The 15161-nt window shown below is 44.9% G+C and overlaps 1 protein-coding gene across 3 annotated transcripts in view; it reads right to left on the bottom strand.

The window, feature by feature from the left end:
• The window catches only part of camk2g2 (calcium/calmodulin-dependent protein kinase (CaM kinase) II gamma 2), a 149761-nt gene that overhangs the window by 78421 nt on the left and 56179 nt on the right, over positions 1-15161 (bottom strand). The window lies entirely within an intron of this gene.

Here is a 15161-nt window from a genome sequence, read left to right as displayed (position 1 = left end):
AACCGCGCTGAACCGTGCTGGCTGGAAGTGGGTGGACACATTGGGCGGAGTTAGCGAAAGTGGGTGGACGTCACGTGATGTCGTTAGGCGGCGCAAACAGTGACATCAGTGACCTTTTAAGCGGTAGTCTCACGACCCGGATAGTAAACAATAAACATGGAGTCGTTAGTGTTGCTGGTCTTGGTGCTGTGGCTTGTTGTCACCGACAACGCCAACAGATACTGGCAAGAGCGTATAGATGAGGCGAGGCGCATAAGGCTTCAGAAATTCTCGGAATTCGTAATTCTTCTTCTTCCGGGTTTATGGTGTTTACAGATCCCAGCGTGCTCGCGGGGCGTGTGAGGACACTCCTCCTCACCAATCAGTGCACAGGGGAGTGTCTCCTCATGCCCCTAGCCCCACTCGGCTCGGTTTGGCTCGCTTCAGCCCCACTCCAAAACCGTGCGAGTTTTGGGGGCTGAGCAGGGCTGAAGCGAGCCGAGTCGTGCTGTTCTGAGATAGTCGAAACGAGAGCCGTGTCGGGCTGAAGTGAACTGAAAAAGGGTAGTGGAAAAGGGCCATTAATCTGCATCTAGATTTCTGTAAAGCTTTTTAAAAAAAGTCTACTGTTAAAAACATTCTACAAATCAAATCCCAAGTCCAGTGCCCACCTATTTACAAAGCCAGTCTACAGTAGAGAGAGAGAGAGTGAGAGTGTGTGTGTGTGTGTGTTTAGATGAAGAAAAATGAAACGCAGTCTGCAGCTACATAGACAAGTGTGAGGCATTAGCCCAGTGGAGCAGACAGAACAGAAGCCTGATGCTTGCCTAATGAAAACGTTGGAGCTTTCAGGTCGGCTAGGGAATTCAACAAGATCTACATGGTGAAAAGCATAAACATCTAGCAACACACAAAGCAAGCCAATACATCAAAATATGTAACGAGGTGCCAAGTACCTCAGATAAACCAAGAAGCTGAGACGCACCCACACAACCTACAGTTCGAACACAGCAATAAATCAGGCCCACATGGTGCAGCCAGGCAGCAGAACGCACAGATGAGATGTGCGCACCTGTAAACTTTTAGACAACTCCAGTCGGAGGGCACCAGTGAAAGCAGCACAAATGCCAATGCATATACTGCACACAACACACACGCTCTTCCGAGGGAAGAGCCAGAGTCCTAGTTAGGCTGTCATCTCCAGCAGCAGAACTGGAATTCAAATCATGCACTGAGTGCAGCAGGTCCCGCTGGGTCTGCTCTCTCTCTCTCTCTCTCTCTCGCTCGAGTCCAAGTAGGGACCTCGAGCTGCACAGATGGAAATAAATCACCATTAACACCATTGTACTGAAAATTTAACATGACATCAGAACGGTGCATCAGTTCTCGGTATAAAGTTGTGTCATCGAATATAAAAGAAAATCTAAAACCTAAAATTAACTGACCGAGACTTCAAGTTATCACTTGCATTAAACTCTCACTTGAGGAAAAGAGCATTTCCCATTCAGCTCAGATATAGAGACCGACCGAATATATTCAACATGTACAAGGGGAAGTCGGCTTTGGTACTGCGTGATATTGACATGTTAAACAACATGAGCCAATCTGAGAGTGAAATTAGACTGTAACAGGTGTCCAAGAGTTCCATCTTGATGGTAGAGAGACTGACAAGAGAGAGAGAGAAAAAAACAAAACCCTGATTTCTGAGTCAATTATGCAACAAAACAGTTAAAAGCAAACAATTCAGGAGCATCCTGAAGAACACTGCCGAGAACGTTAACGGCAGTCCAGAGCTTAGTGTTTGCTCTTTACTAGAAGAGGGTTCTCCACAAAATCTGAAGTAGCCAGCTTTATAAAAATAAATAAATAAATAAATAAATAAAAAGTGTCTTGGGGGCTCTGGAATTTGCAGCAGCTTAATTACTTGTAAATATAAATCATAATATACATGTACAAACCTGCAGAAAACAAACTGTTTTTGGCCCACTGAACATTAAGTTTCTTCTTCGGTGGCATTTTATGAAAACTGGGTGAAATCACCTGCAAAAACCACCAACTGCGTCTTCGCCGTCTATTATGGTGCGGTCACGTGGTCTAGCTCAGCCAATCGGAGCCTGAGAATCGATCAACAAATACGGCGTCGCTTACGGTCATGCTAGACCCGAATCGAAGACAATTTCATGGTGAAATAATTGGATTTGCAGAAAATTATGGGCAAGAGAGACTATATAAATTGCTTGAACACTGAAAGGCAAGTTTGTATTTTTTTTCTGGGATCGAGTAGCCTGCGCAGGTGGAGAAAACCGCTGGTTGTCAGCACTTGTGGACATCTCCGTAACGGCAGTACAAAGCTTAGTGTTTGCTCTTTATGAGAAGTCTTTATAATATTAATCAAGAACTGGCTAACTGTGCTGGCTTACACCACAGAGCACGACTAATCAGAATTACAATCGGGGTGATAATAGTCCACACACACGTGTATGCTTTACCACTCAATGACATCCTGATTCTATTCACTGCAAATACAGTCATGCTGGTTTTAATATGCCACCCACAGCATTGAATGCTGAAACTCTTTGCCTAGGTTTACAGAATTACATCGTGGTTTAGCACTGAGGCATGTAATTTGCCTAATATTTTTCAGAAATGGGCCCACGTGAGTGTGTGGGAATATTTGCAGCAGGATCAGAGGCCTGATTACCTAACCACATTAACACTGGACACTCAATATTCAGCACCACTGCGGCTCTTTACAGAACAGTTAATCTGCCTCCTAGCTGTTTCCGAGGATGAATACACTGCAGGAGTATGTGCACCCCACAGAAACAGAGGCTGCAAGCAAGCAAACAAACAGTATTCCAGCAATATTGTCAAGGCTGTAATACATGCAAGTGTGAAAATGCAGCAAAGAGCTCTAATTTTCAGTGTTCTCCTTCTCGCAGGGCTCAAGTTTAGTTTGTTCTGGTGCATGATCACCATTAATATTAGTATTAACAAAACGCTGATGTTAAAGACAAGACTGAAGGTATGCAAAAGACTTACTGAATCCCACCCCTCTCTGTTCTTAAGTTATCCTGACCAGTCCCGTCCAATCCCAGTTACTTTCTACCTGTCCTGCACGCAATATTTTCTCATGTACTTTCCCAAAAATACAAACCAGTCAGTCATTTAATTTCACCGGATTCATAGACACAGTAAACCTGTTCGGCTAAACACATGCTGATTACTCAGAAAAGCAATAGTCGCTTGTTTAATAAACTGTCCATTTTGTTGTACGTTGCTGTTACGGACCTTCAGTCAAGCAATGAATTCCACCTGAATAGTTTCGACATAAAGCAGTAGGATCTCTTGAGCAAGAACTAAGCAAGTAAGTAAATAAATAAGAGAAAAAAAAAAAAAATCAGGGTGGATACTACAACCTACAAAGCAAAACCAGTGCAGGTTCTGGAAACATTCCTGAGCAACAAGCGCTTGTTTTATGAATCATAGGGCAGCAGCTTGGCGAGGTGATGTACGAGCATATCAGATTGCCCATGTCATTTATTTGACTCAACAAAATGGGTTCACAGAGAAGGAGAATACGTGGATAAATCGCATCATACATCTGTGGTTGCTCAATAGAACACCACACTCCTGTTCCCCAAATGAGAAGACTGACTGATTCTACTGCCATGACACCAATTGTCCAAGCAATAATGTCTCCTGGAACTAGAGGCTCGCAGTGTAATTAGGGTTCACTTCACCTCACCACCTGCACCAGACAGTCTAATGCATCAGTCTCCATCAACCACTTCCATTAGCATTCACACTGACCACATGTGAAACTGTTCGGCACAAGCCGGGGCTTGAAGACAAATCAGTCACGCACTGCGAAGGATTTATCTGAATAGCAGAAGCAAAGGGCTTATGAGCAAGGCCAGCACAGATATATGCATGAACATGCCTTCTCTCACTCACTCATCGATACTGTCTCCAGCAGTAGCAGCTTTTCGCAGTGAAAGTTAATCAGCTCAACCGTTTGCAGAAATAACTCTGGGACAGCAAGCAATCGTGATTCTCTGCTTCGATTTTTACAATTTTAATTACTGAAACAATATTTTAAGCAAAAAAAAAAAAAAAAAATCCTGAAACTGGGCTTATGAGATTGTGCATCATATAATGATAAATGTTACATCATTACAGCAGAAAACAATATACTGGAACCTGGTTACAAATCCTCTGTAGCTACAATCACCAGCAATTCCTTTTTTTTTTTTTTTTATGAATTACCTGTTAAACCTGAATTCAGGACTGTAAATAAACAATGGGCTATTAGCTGTAACTAAACTCAGGTGATTATAGGAAATTGCTCACGCTGATTATTGAGAAAATCATCTGAATTTCTCAACCGAATCACCTCGAGCGAGGTGCTCAGAAATCTCCTTTGTTCGTGCCATGATACACTTCCACAAACATGTGTTGTGAAGATCAGACTTTGATAGAGGAAACCCACGCAGACACGGGGAGAACGTGCAAACTCTGCAGAGAAAGGCCCCAGTCAGCCACTGGGCTCAAACCCAGGACCTTCTTGCTGTGAGGCAACAGTGCTAACCACTACACCACCATTTTCTCTCCCCCAATCTCAGCAGATGGGGCTCAGTCAGGGACGACTGCTCATCTAGGGGAAGATAAACCCCGATTTCAAACCTCCACTGCCTTGCAGCTATACCCACTCATGGGAAGGCTTCAGGAGTAACCCTCGAGGAAAAATCCAGAGTCGGAGCCCCTAAGGCAGTCAGTCACTGTATTCAGTCCAGTCTGGCAACTCCTGCGACAACACTGGTGCCAAGCTGTACAAGCGCTTGCCTCTCCCTTGGATTACACTGGTAGAGTGAAGAGAGGGGACCTACTGCATGGGCCACAGTTTGTCCTCCATAGAACCCGGCCCAGGCTTGTGCCCTGGAGAGAACACTCCAGCACCACTTCGCAGCAATGAGCCAACACAGAAAGCAACAGTCTACCAGTTATAAGTCTCAGTACTTGATTGGCATAGAGGGAGATGCCAAGGGTTGCTTCCGGTGGTGGGAGGGCTTCTCTAATCCCACTGGACAGCTACCTCCCGCCTCAAGCTGGGCAGCCCCCAGGCAGTAAAGTGCTGTCTCGCCACAGGCCACTTGTTCTACTGGGTGTGTGGGGCTTGGGGGATACCCCTGACCGGTGGAGCAACAATACTACACCAGGCATAAGAAGGAACCTTCAAAAGCAACTTACGTTTAGGCTACGTACATGGAACGTGTGGACTATGACTCCAGGCCTCACTGAAGACCTGCAGGACATGAGCAACGCACGCAAGACAGCAGTCATCAACAACGAACTAAGCTGGCTGCAGATGGACATTGTTGCCTTGCAAGAAACTAGGCTATCTTCCTCAGGTACCCTTAGAGAGAAAGATTACACTTTCTTCTGGCAGGGCAAGCCACCTGAGGAGAGCAGGGAACATGGAGTGGGCTTCGCCATTAGAAATGGTCTTGTTGGCTCGGTTATCCCACCTGCTAGTGGTACCGAGAGAGTGCTAAAGATACAGCTCCAGACTTCTGTGAGCTTTGTCAGTATCCTCAGCGTATATGCACAAACACACACTGATGTCTTCTCAAGAAGTTAAGAACCAGTTCTTTGATGAACTTAGTGGGGCCCTGAGCAACATCTCAAGAACCTCTGTTCGTTCTGGGAGACTTCAACGCGCATGTTGGCAGTGACTTCTCCAGTTGGCCTTTTTGCCTCGGTCAGTCTGGGACAGAAAAGATGAATGAAAATGGACAGAGGGTATTGGAACTTTGCTGCCAATATGACCTTTGCATCACAAACACTTTCAGCACAAAGTCTCATGGAGTCACCACGTTCCAAACACTGGCATCAGCTTGACAATACGTGCCAAATCTACGTAACGTCAAGCTGACCCACAGCTTTCAAAGTGCTGACTGACACTGACCACTCCCTTGTGGTCAGCAAGGTGAAGCTGCAGCCCAGGAGGATTCATCACTCCAGGAAGGAAGGCAGGCTATGCATCAACACAAGCAAGATCAACGACCCTGTCAAGGTGGGAGAGTTCACTCAGGCCCTTGAGGAAGCATTCCCCGGCCCTGACAATACTGATGCCCAAGCGAGATGGGATTACCTTCGGGACACTATCTACAACACAGCCATGCTGACCTTTGATAAAAGGACTGTCAAGTCTGCTGACTGGTTTGAGGCCCACCCTGAAGAGATGCTTCGACTGATCGAAGAAACAAGCACTTACAGCGTACAAGCCCTCTCCTAGTGAGAGGAACTTGCAGAAGCTCCGATCTGCTCAGAACAAAGTCCAACAGGCTGCAAGGCGGTGCGCTAATGACTACTGGCTTGATCTCAGCTCCAGGTTGCAGCTGACACAGGCAACAACAGAGGGCTGTATGATGGAATCAAGCAAGCCCTTGGTCCAGTGCAGAACAAGACTTCCCCTCTGACGTCCACAATGGGTGAAGTCATTAAGGACTGTGCAAAATGGATGGAACATTGGGTGGAGCATTATTCTGAACTGTATGCCAGAGAAACCATTGTTATGGAAAAAGCTCTCAACACCATCGAACCTCTGCCCACTTCGGATGGACTTGATGCTGAGCCAATTCTGAAAGAACTTGAAGCACTAGATGCACCTGCTGCTGGCAAAGCTCCAAGAAAGGACTGCATACCACCAGATATCCTCGAATGTGCCAAAAGGTCCCCTCATCCACGATGAGACGATGCACAAACCGCATGAGCTCATGTATGAACTGCATGAGCTTTTCTGTCAGGATATGAGATGCAAATATTTTCTCCCTTTACAAAAACAAAGGCAAAAGAAGTGACTGCAATAACTACCGTGGCATCTCACTGCTCAATACCACTGGAAAGCTGTTTGCACGTGTTGTCCTGAAGAAACTTCAGGTCATCGCCAACAGAGTGTCTACCCAGAGTCCCAGTGTGGTTTTCGTGCAGAGGTCTACTACTGACATGATCTTTTCTGACAGGTAACTGCAAGAGAAATGCAGAGAGCAGGGGAAACCATTGTACGTTGCCTTCATTGACATTACCAAGGCATTCGACCTTGTGAGCAGAAAAGGGGACTCTGAAATCCTGAGAAAGATTGGATGTCCTCCAACTTTGCTCAGCATCATCAAATCATTTCATGATGATATGAAAGGAACCATTACGTACAATGGCTCCATCTCTGAATTCAACATCCTCAGTGGAGTGAAGCAGGGATGCATTCTAGCTCCCATGCTGTTCGAAATCATCTTCGCAGTCATGCTGAAATATGCCTTTGGAAAAGTGACAGAAGGGATCCATTTGCAGACAAGATCAGATGGGAACCTTTTCAGACTGTCTAGACTGAGCGCAAAGACCACGATACAGCAGAAATGCATCAGAGACTCTCTCTTTGCTGATGATGCAGCAGTTGCAACCCACTCACAAGAGGAGCTCAAGTCTCTCATGTCATCCTTTGCTGTTGCCTGCAATGAATTTGGCCTCACCATTAGCTTAAAGAAGATTCAAGTGATGGGACAAGGTGTTGATCAGCCTCCCTCCATCACAGTTGTTGACATGGAGCTGGAAACACAATGACTTCGTTTACCTGGGCTCTTTAATCTCCAACAATCTGTCCTTGGACAGTGAGATCAACAGACACATTGGAAAAAGCTGCATCAACCTTTGGCAGGCTGTCCAAGAGAGTCTGGACCAACAAGCAGCTCACAGAGCACACCAAGATCCAAGTGTACAGGGCCTGTGCACTGAACACTCTGCTCTATGGCAGCAAATCTTGTACCCTGAGATCCAGGCAGGAACAAAAACTCAATTTGTTCCATATGCGCTGCCTGAGGCGTATCCTGGGAAATCACTTGGACAGACAAGGTCCCCAACAACATAGTGCTCCAGACGGCCAACATCACCTCCATGTTTACCTTGCTGAAGCAGAGATGCATGCGCTGGCTAGGACACGTCTCCCGCATGCCAGATGGACGTATCCCTAAGGACCTCCTTTACAGAGAGCTGGCATCTGGTCACAGACCAGTCAGCCATCCTCAGCTTCGCTACAAGGACACTTGCAAGCGTGACCTCAAAGCTCTCGCCATAGACACAAACTCTTGGCAGACACTTGCAGCGGTGACAAAAGGTCTGTTCATTTTTCAGGACAGCCTCATGCAGAGAGCTGATGAGAAAAATCTCGTCCTACCTACACCTGTCAGTGCTGCAACAGTTCTGCTGTGCAAAGTGTGGAAGAGACTGCCATTGCCGCATTGGACTCTACAGTCACAACCGAAGGTGTTCCTAGGGCGTACTCCCATGGTCCCACCGCGATCGACGGATATGCATTTTTTAAAAACCCACCACACAATTACTATACGAATTGCTATTACACAAAAACCGCTGTAACCCAGTCTCAGACTTGGAAGAGTAACTTGAAAAGGAGTTAAGATGGTGTGGTAGCGAGGGTGTGGTCAAGTGTCAGCTGTGAATGGCAAGGAATCAGGTTGAACCAGCAGGTAACATATCACGGAGTTACACCCGTGTCTAATTACTGGCCGTCTATTAATGCTTGTCTCGGAGCGTCTTGCAGATAGCCAGTAACAAGAGGGAGAGAGCTGTGTTCCCCAACGCATGTGATGTCTGCGTGCGTCCTAGTAATCGCACTGAAAAGTGAACAAATAAACACCTGTTGTGAAGCCTGCTCAGAGTTCCTCTGTATCCCGAACACCAGAGAGTTGTTACAGACGGTTTGAATGCAACATTACTTCTGCAGCGAACATAACGCATCTATGAAACATGCTTCATTTCATCCAACTACAGGTCTGCACAAGATTTCAACAAACAAAAGTTAGACTTTTTCAGTAAAACCAAGGACTAAAATCTGCTGCTATGCATGATGCCTGAACTGTGCTTACTGTATGATAATTATTGTTCTATTCTTTGAACACTTCTCATTTACTCACTATAACATGCAGTTAATTGACACGACTGTCCATATTCTTCTCACTACTAATTTTATAATGATTTGTAATTAACTCTCTGGTGCTCCTACACTGGATAGAATTATACTTACAATTGCTCAGAACAGTCCAAAACTTGTATTATTAATAGTTTGCAATGTAAATACAGGATGCCGCTATAGGAAAAAAAAAGGGTTTTGCAAAGAATAATTTTTTTATATATGCGTACACATGTAAATAAAATTTAGTTAAACAACATGCATAAGCAGTGATTGCTCTAATCCAGTACGGGTGCATGTAATCAGTCTTTGAGATGTGTGCTGCTCAGAGTGCGGAAGCACACAAGTGAGAGTTCAAAGCACACAGGCACGAACGTGTGCGGATGTGACGGGCAGCAAAATACCGTTTTATATATCATTTGTTACATTGACAGCAATTACAAAAAAAAAAAGTTAAGCATGATAAACAATTGCTCTTGCAATGTGTTCGTTGGATATCTTCAGGGGACTGGTTTATCTTATAAATAAATAAATAATAAAACCTCTCAGAATGTTTTCTATTCAAGCCATGCCAGATTTTCCATACTGTTGTCACAGAGATTCATTCATAACAATGGCAGATTCTTCGGATGCCAGCTAACGTGTTATAACGGCGCTCCACTGCATGCATGCATATTTATTTAAAGGCATGGCCTAAAAGCGGAGCGCCCAATGAGTGTAAAATAAGTGTTTGTTAATAATCCCACATTCTTTTTTTTTAAAAGCAAATTAAAAATAAAAAGTGCTGGATGAAAACCCATCCATCTTCCGTAAATTAAAAAAAAAAAAAAAAAAGATACAAATTTCCTTGTCCGGTGGTCAAGTGTTTGAGATACGTTCCCTGTGGTGGACCATGTTCATCATTCGTACGCACAGACGTCGTATGGTCACAAAAGCCACCAAAAATCAGGTCGATGCATTACCATATTCTCTTCACACGCAGGGAGCTCCGCTATAAACGGTGAAATAAAATTATATTTGAAAAAAAAAAAAAATCACATGTGCTCTATGGTGAAAATCAGCGGAGATACTTGCTGAAATTTTGTATCGTGACGTCACCCTGGGGGCGGCACGGTGGTGTAGTGGTTAGCGCTGTCGCCTCACAGCAAGAAGGTCCTGGGTTCCAGCCCCGTGGCCGGCGAGGGCCTTTCTAATTAAAAATAATATTTTTACATTTTTTATAATCTTTACTTTCTCTGCATGTTTTAAATTTACTTTAATTTTATTCTATTTTATTCCGCTGGTTTCTTTTTCTTTTTCTCCTTTTGGCGTTTTATTATTTTATTTCTACTATTGTTTAATTCTTATTATTCTCTTTTAATTAATTGTTTTAGATTAAAAATAAAATTATTTTATGTAATTTTATTTCTCTATTGTTTACTGTTTTTGCTTCTGTAAAGCACACTGAACTGCCATTGTGTATGAAATGTGCTATATAAATAAACTTGCCTTGCCTTTCTGTGCGGAGTTTGCATGTTCTCCCCGTGTCCGCGTGGGTTTCCTCCGGGTGCTCCGGTTTCCCCCACAATCCAAAGACATGCAGGTTAGGTTAACTGGTGACTCTAAATTGACCGTAGGTGTGAATGTGAGTGTGAATGGTTGTCTGTGTGTCAGCCCTGTGATGACCTGGCGACTTGTCCAGGGTGTACCCCGCCTTTCGCCCGTAGTCAGCTGGGATAGGCTCCAGCTTGCCTGCGACCCTGTAGAACAGGATAAAGCAGCTAGAGATAATGAGATGTCACCCTGATAAACAACATATTGTTTCATTTTCCTAAGTTAAATCTCCATGTTTTGAGAGTGAAGACATTCATGGCTTTATCTATATGGCAACATGGACAAAGGAACCTAAGCTGCACCAGAGGAAGATGTGTTGGTCTACTCCAAAGTCAGACAGTAGGTTATTAAGTTTCATGCAGAACTACAAAAACAGGTGTTGGGGAGGAAGGGGGGGGGAATCCATAAACGTGAGATACAAGATGACTTTTTGTTGACATTGAAGCTCCAGAAACCATGTTTTCTGATGGACATTAAAAATTGTCTGAGTTGGTCATTATGATAGCTGGACTCGACTGCCATTTCCTGATTACCATAATTTGCCAAAAATCAGCATTCTAATGTTTATCAAAAATATGCATCATGCTCCGGTAGTGAAATTCCCTGTAGAAATGAGGAAAAACAAGCAAGCAATATCCACAGGCTTTTTAAACAAATCAGGGAAGACTTCTAAGTAGTCACGTTTTAGGTTTAAAATGAAACGGACAGCTAGAAAGGGAGAGCGGAACATCACACCGAGAAAGGGAAGGTGAGAGTCTTTTCTCTCACGGCTCGACTCCGAGACCAGAATGGGCCAGTGAGCTAAAAATAAGCAAATGCTGCAGCTTCGCACTTCTGCAATCTAAAAGATCTGGAAAGGTGACTAAGTGCTACAGACAGAGGGCTTAGTCAGTAGTGTTTACACACAAGTATCTGCTGAGCTCTTTTACAGAGAGTGAGTGAAAATGGCAGGAACCCAGACGAGCCGTTGACTTCAGACGTGATGCACTCTGTGCTCGACTCAGTGTGTCCGAGTGAACCATGTGACCTCCAGACAATTACCTGAGAGTTCTGAAACAGGACGCACTATAAAACTTTCCACCATTTGTGGAGGGTGGGATTTTCCTCCTGCGTGGGAAGTAGCATTGTTTTAAACAGAGGGGGCTGAATACGCTTATATAAGCACACCTCCTCCTCTTGGCTGAGACAGAGCGAGAGAGAGAGAGATGTATGAAAAGCATTAACCATTTTTTTACAACATTTGGGGTTAAAAAATGGTCCTGTTTGAAATGCAATTAAAAGTTATACATAACATGCTTTCAGTGACGTGCATTTATTTAGAACCCTTTTCCTTCTAGTGATAAAGATCATTTAGAGGCACAGCAGAAGCACATTTGTCCTACTATTAGGAGACTACGAGTTCAAATCTCAACGATGCCATCACCATCCATGGTCCGGAGTCCCAGAGAGCAAAACTGGCTGTGCTCAATGTGAGAAGGATGGCAATGCTCTCTTTCTTCCCTGTCAATCATAGCGACAGTCTGGGAGTCATGACCTCATGTATGCAGAAGAGAGCAGATAGCTCTTTCCTCTGTTTTTTATGTTGCTCTGTGACGTGACATGAGCAGCAGTTTGAAAAGCTTCATGTGTCTCAGAGGAAGCACACTTTCAACCTCACTCCTCTGCGGCTGACAGCTCTAGTATGATAAAGGAGAGCTGGATGGTGTGTGGGAATTGGCAAGTGACCAAATGGATGCTATGCATACTGCATGATGTCAGTCTTGTAGTCAAGTCACTAAACCTCGAGTCCGAGTCCAGTCTCGAGTCCCCAGTGTTCAAGTCTGAGTCGAGTCCGAGAACAAGACTCCACCTGCACCATTTGACGGCGGCTGTTTTAGCACCATTAACGTTAGTTTATTCCTGAACATGACATATGAACAAGTGAACGTGCATTCTCTATCAGGGAGTGCGAAGTATTCTGTCCGAAATAGTTGGGAGACGGATGTAAGTGCAGAAAATGTGTTTATTCATACAAGCGAAGACAGGAAACAATCCAGAACGGCAGGCAAAACCGTAAAACAGGCCATAGTTTGAGCGAAGCACAAACAGGCTATCGTAGACTCGGCAGAATCAAAGACAAGAAACAGGAAATCGGTTCAGGAAACCAGCCTCGGCAACATGTCAGCAATGCAACTCAATACTTCGCAAACATGTTCTCAGAGTTTTTATATCGGCGTGCTGATGGCGCCTTCGTCCTGTGCAGGTCCGAGTCGTTTACGGCACACGCGCGAGAGTCCGCTTGGTGCGCACACTGTCTGGAGCGCGCCCGAGAGTTTACCTGATGCATGCGCCAAGGCGCGCAGGTGTGACACTCTTGCACAAAAATTAATGTAGATATAAATATTTTATGCCAAATTATTATGGCATGTTACAAAAATAAATAAATAAGGGAGGAGGGGGTGTCCTCGTCTCCAATCTACGAGTCCGAATGCAGTTAACGCACGAGTCCAACTGTGAGTCATCAGTGCTCAAGTCCAAGTCAAGTCACGAGTCCTTAAAATTATGGCACGAGTCCTGGACTCAAATATTACAAGCCTGCATGAAGTCATGCTGTAAAGACAAAAATGCATGCAACACCGGTCTCGACGTTCAGGTCTGGATTACCGCATAGGCACAGGGGCCCTAAAAACCCACACCAAGTAAGCCCCGCTGCAGCAACGCACAAAGGATTACATGGGCCCCCAACATGAAATGTAAGTAGCCTAGAGTTAGTATGATCATTTATCGATATGTACTGCTTGAAATGCATGTTTTAATGTGTTGTCAGCCATTGTTACATTAATATAGCTTATTGCATCATGTGTTGAAATGTAAATCCTATAGGCTGTCTTATAGGTATTACTGTAAAGGTCATGTAAGCACAGGGTGGTTGGACTGCGAGTCACTTCTTGGTGTGTACCGCCCAAGAGTGGGGTGGGGATTGGACAGGGGGCCCTTGATTTCAAAATCCGTACATGCCGATGCAGACGGCGCAACGTCATACTGACTCACGAAAGTTTCTGATCGCTCCTGCTGCATGCGCATGACCCTCCAAGTCCTCTGCAGTCGTGGAATTGTGACTTCATGACATTTCATAAAATTCATAGGCGTTCATTTTATTTATTAGCATTCTTATATCTACATTAATAAAAATAAAACATTCAACACTTAAAAAAAAAGGATCAATCGACAGTTCAGTGTTTTCAAAAATAAGTTTATCAAATCAGGTGATTCCAGTCCAGTCAGTTTGTATTTATTTATTATTTTTTAATGAAGAAAAAACACCACGGCACGGTGGTGTAAATCAAATCAAGTTTATTTGTATAGCGCTTTTAACAATAAACATTGTCGCAAAGTAGCTTTACAGAATTTGAACGACTTAAAACATGAGCTAATTTTATCCCTAATCCATCCCCAATGAGCACGCCTGTGGCGACGGTGGCAAGGAAAAACTCCCTCAGACGACATGAGGAAGAAACCTCGAGAGGAACCAGACTCAAAAGGGAACCCATCCTCATTTGGGCAACAACAGACAGCCTGACTATAATATTAACAGTTTTAACAGGTATAACCCTCAACTGTCCTCATGGGGCCGTCCTTCACAGGAGTGGGGCGATAAAACTCCGACCAGACACAGGGCACCAGGATGGATCAAGCAGGTCTGAGGGACAGAAGAGGCCAGCATCTCAATCCCAGGATCAACATGTAACTCAGAGGGACAGATTGGGGGTGGGGGGGGGGGGGGGTGGGGTGTAGTGGTTAGCGCTGTCGCCTCACAGCAAGAAGGTCCGGGTTCGAGCCCCGTGGCCGGCGAGGGCCTTTCTGTGCGGAGTTTGCATGTTCTCCCCGTGTCCGCGTGGGTTTCCTCCGGGTGCTCCGGTTTCCCCCACAGTCCAAAGACATGCAGATTAGGTTAACTGGTGACTCTAAATTGACCGTAGGTGTGAATGTGAGTGTGAATGGTTGTCTGTGTCTATGTGTCAGCCCTGTGATGACCTGGCGACTTGTCCAGGGTGTACCCCGCCTTTCGCCCGTAGTCAGCTGGGATAGGCTCCAGCTTGCCTGCGACCCTGTAGAACAGGATAAAGCGGCTAGAGATAATGAGATGAGATGAGATAAAAAACACACCACATAATACATTAGAAAAAGTGTCCTGTGGCATAATTGATCACAGTATCGATACTGCATTTTCATATCACTCGGCCCTAGGGGGAACAAAGGGAGAAGAGAAGTGAAGCTGTTCCAGCAGCCGAGCCTCTTTCCAGACAGGGTGAAGCAGAACGGCTCTTTGCTCTGCAACGTGGCTGTTATTGTGAGGGAAAATTCATCCTTTCTTCTGTAGAAAGATTGAGAAGTTCCTCAACCCAGGCCCCTAACCTTTCTCGGCTTTCACCTCTTCTCCACCCTCTGCTCACCAGAACTAACCTCAATGATCTCAAGTGCCAAGAGACTCCTCAATAGAAAGACAGGCGGGTCAGAGTTCAGCACTTCTGCTTACACACAGGTACGCCTCAGCAGGAGAGCTCCCTGTTAAAACGTCAGCGCTTGACCCAGTAACTTGACTGGCCTCAAAACAGCCACCCGAGAG

Source organism: Neoarius graeffei, chromosome 7 (assembly GCF_027579695.1).
Source record: "Neoarius graeffei isolate fNeoGra1 chromosome 7, fNeoGra1.pri, whole genome shotgun sequence".
In the NCBI taxonomy this organism is placed as follows: Eukaryota; Metazoa; Chordata; class Actinopteri; order Siluriformes; family Ariidae; genus Neoarius; species Neoarius graeffei.
The sequence above is the reverse complement of the archived record's forward strand: the minus strand, read 5'-3'. Positions and strand labels throughout refer to the sequence as shown.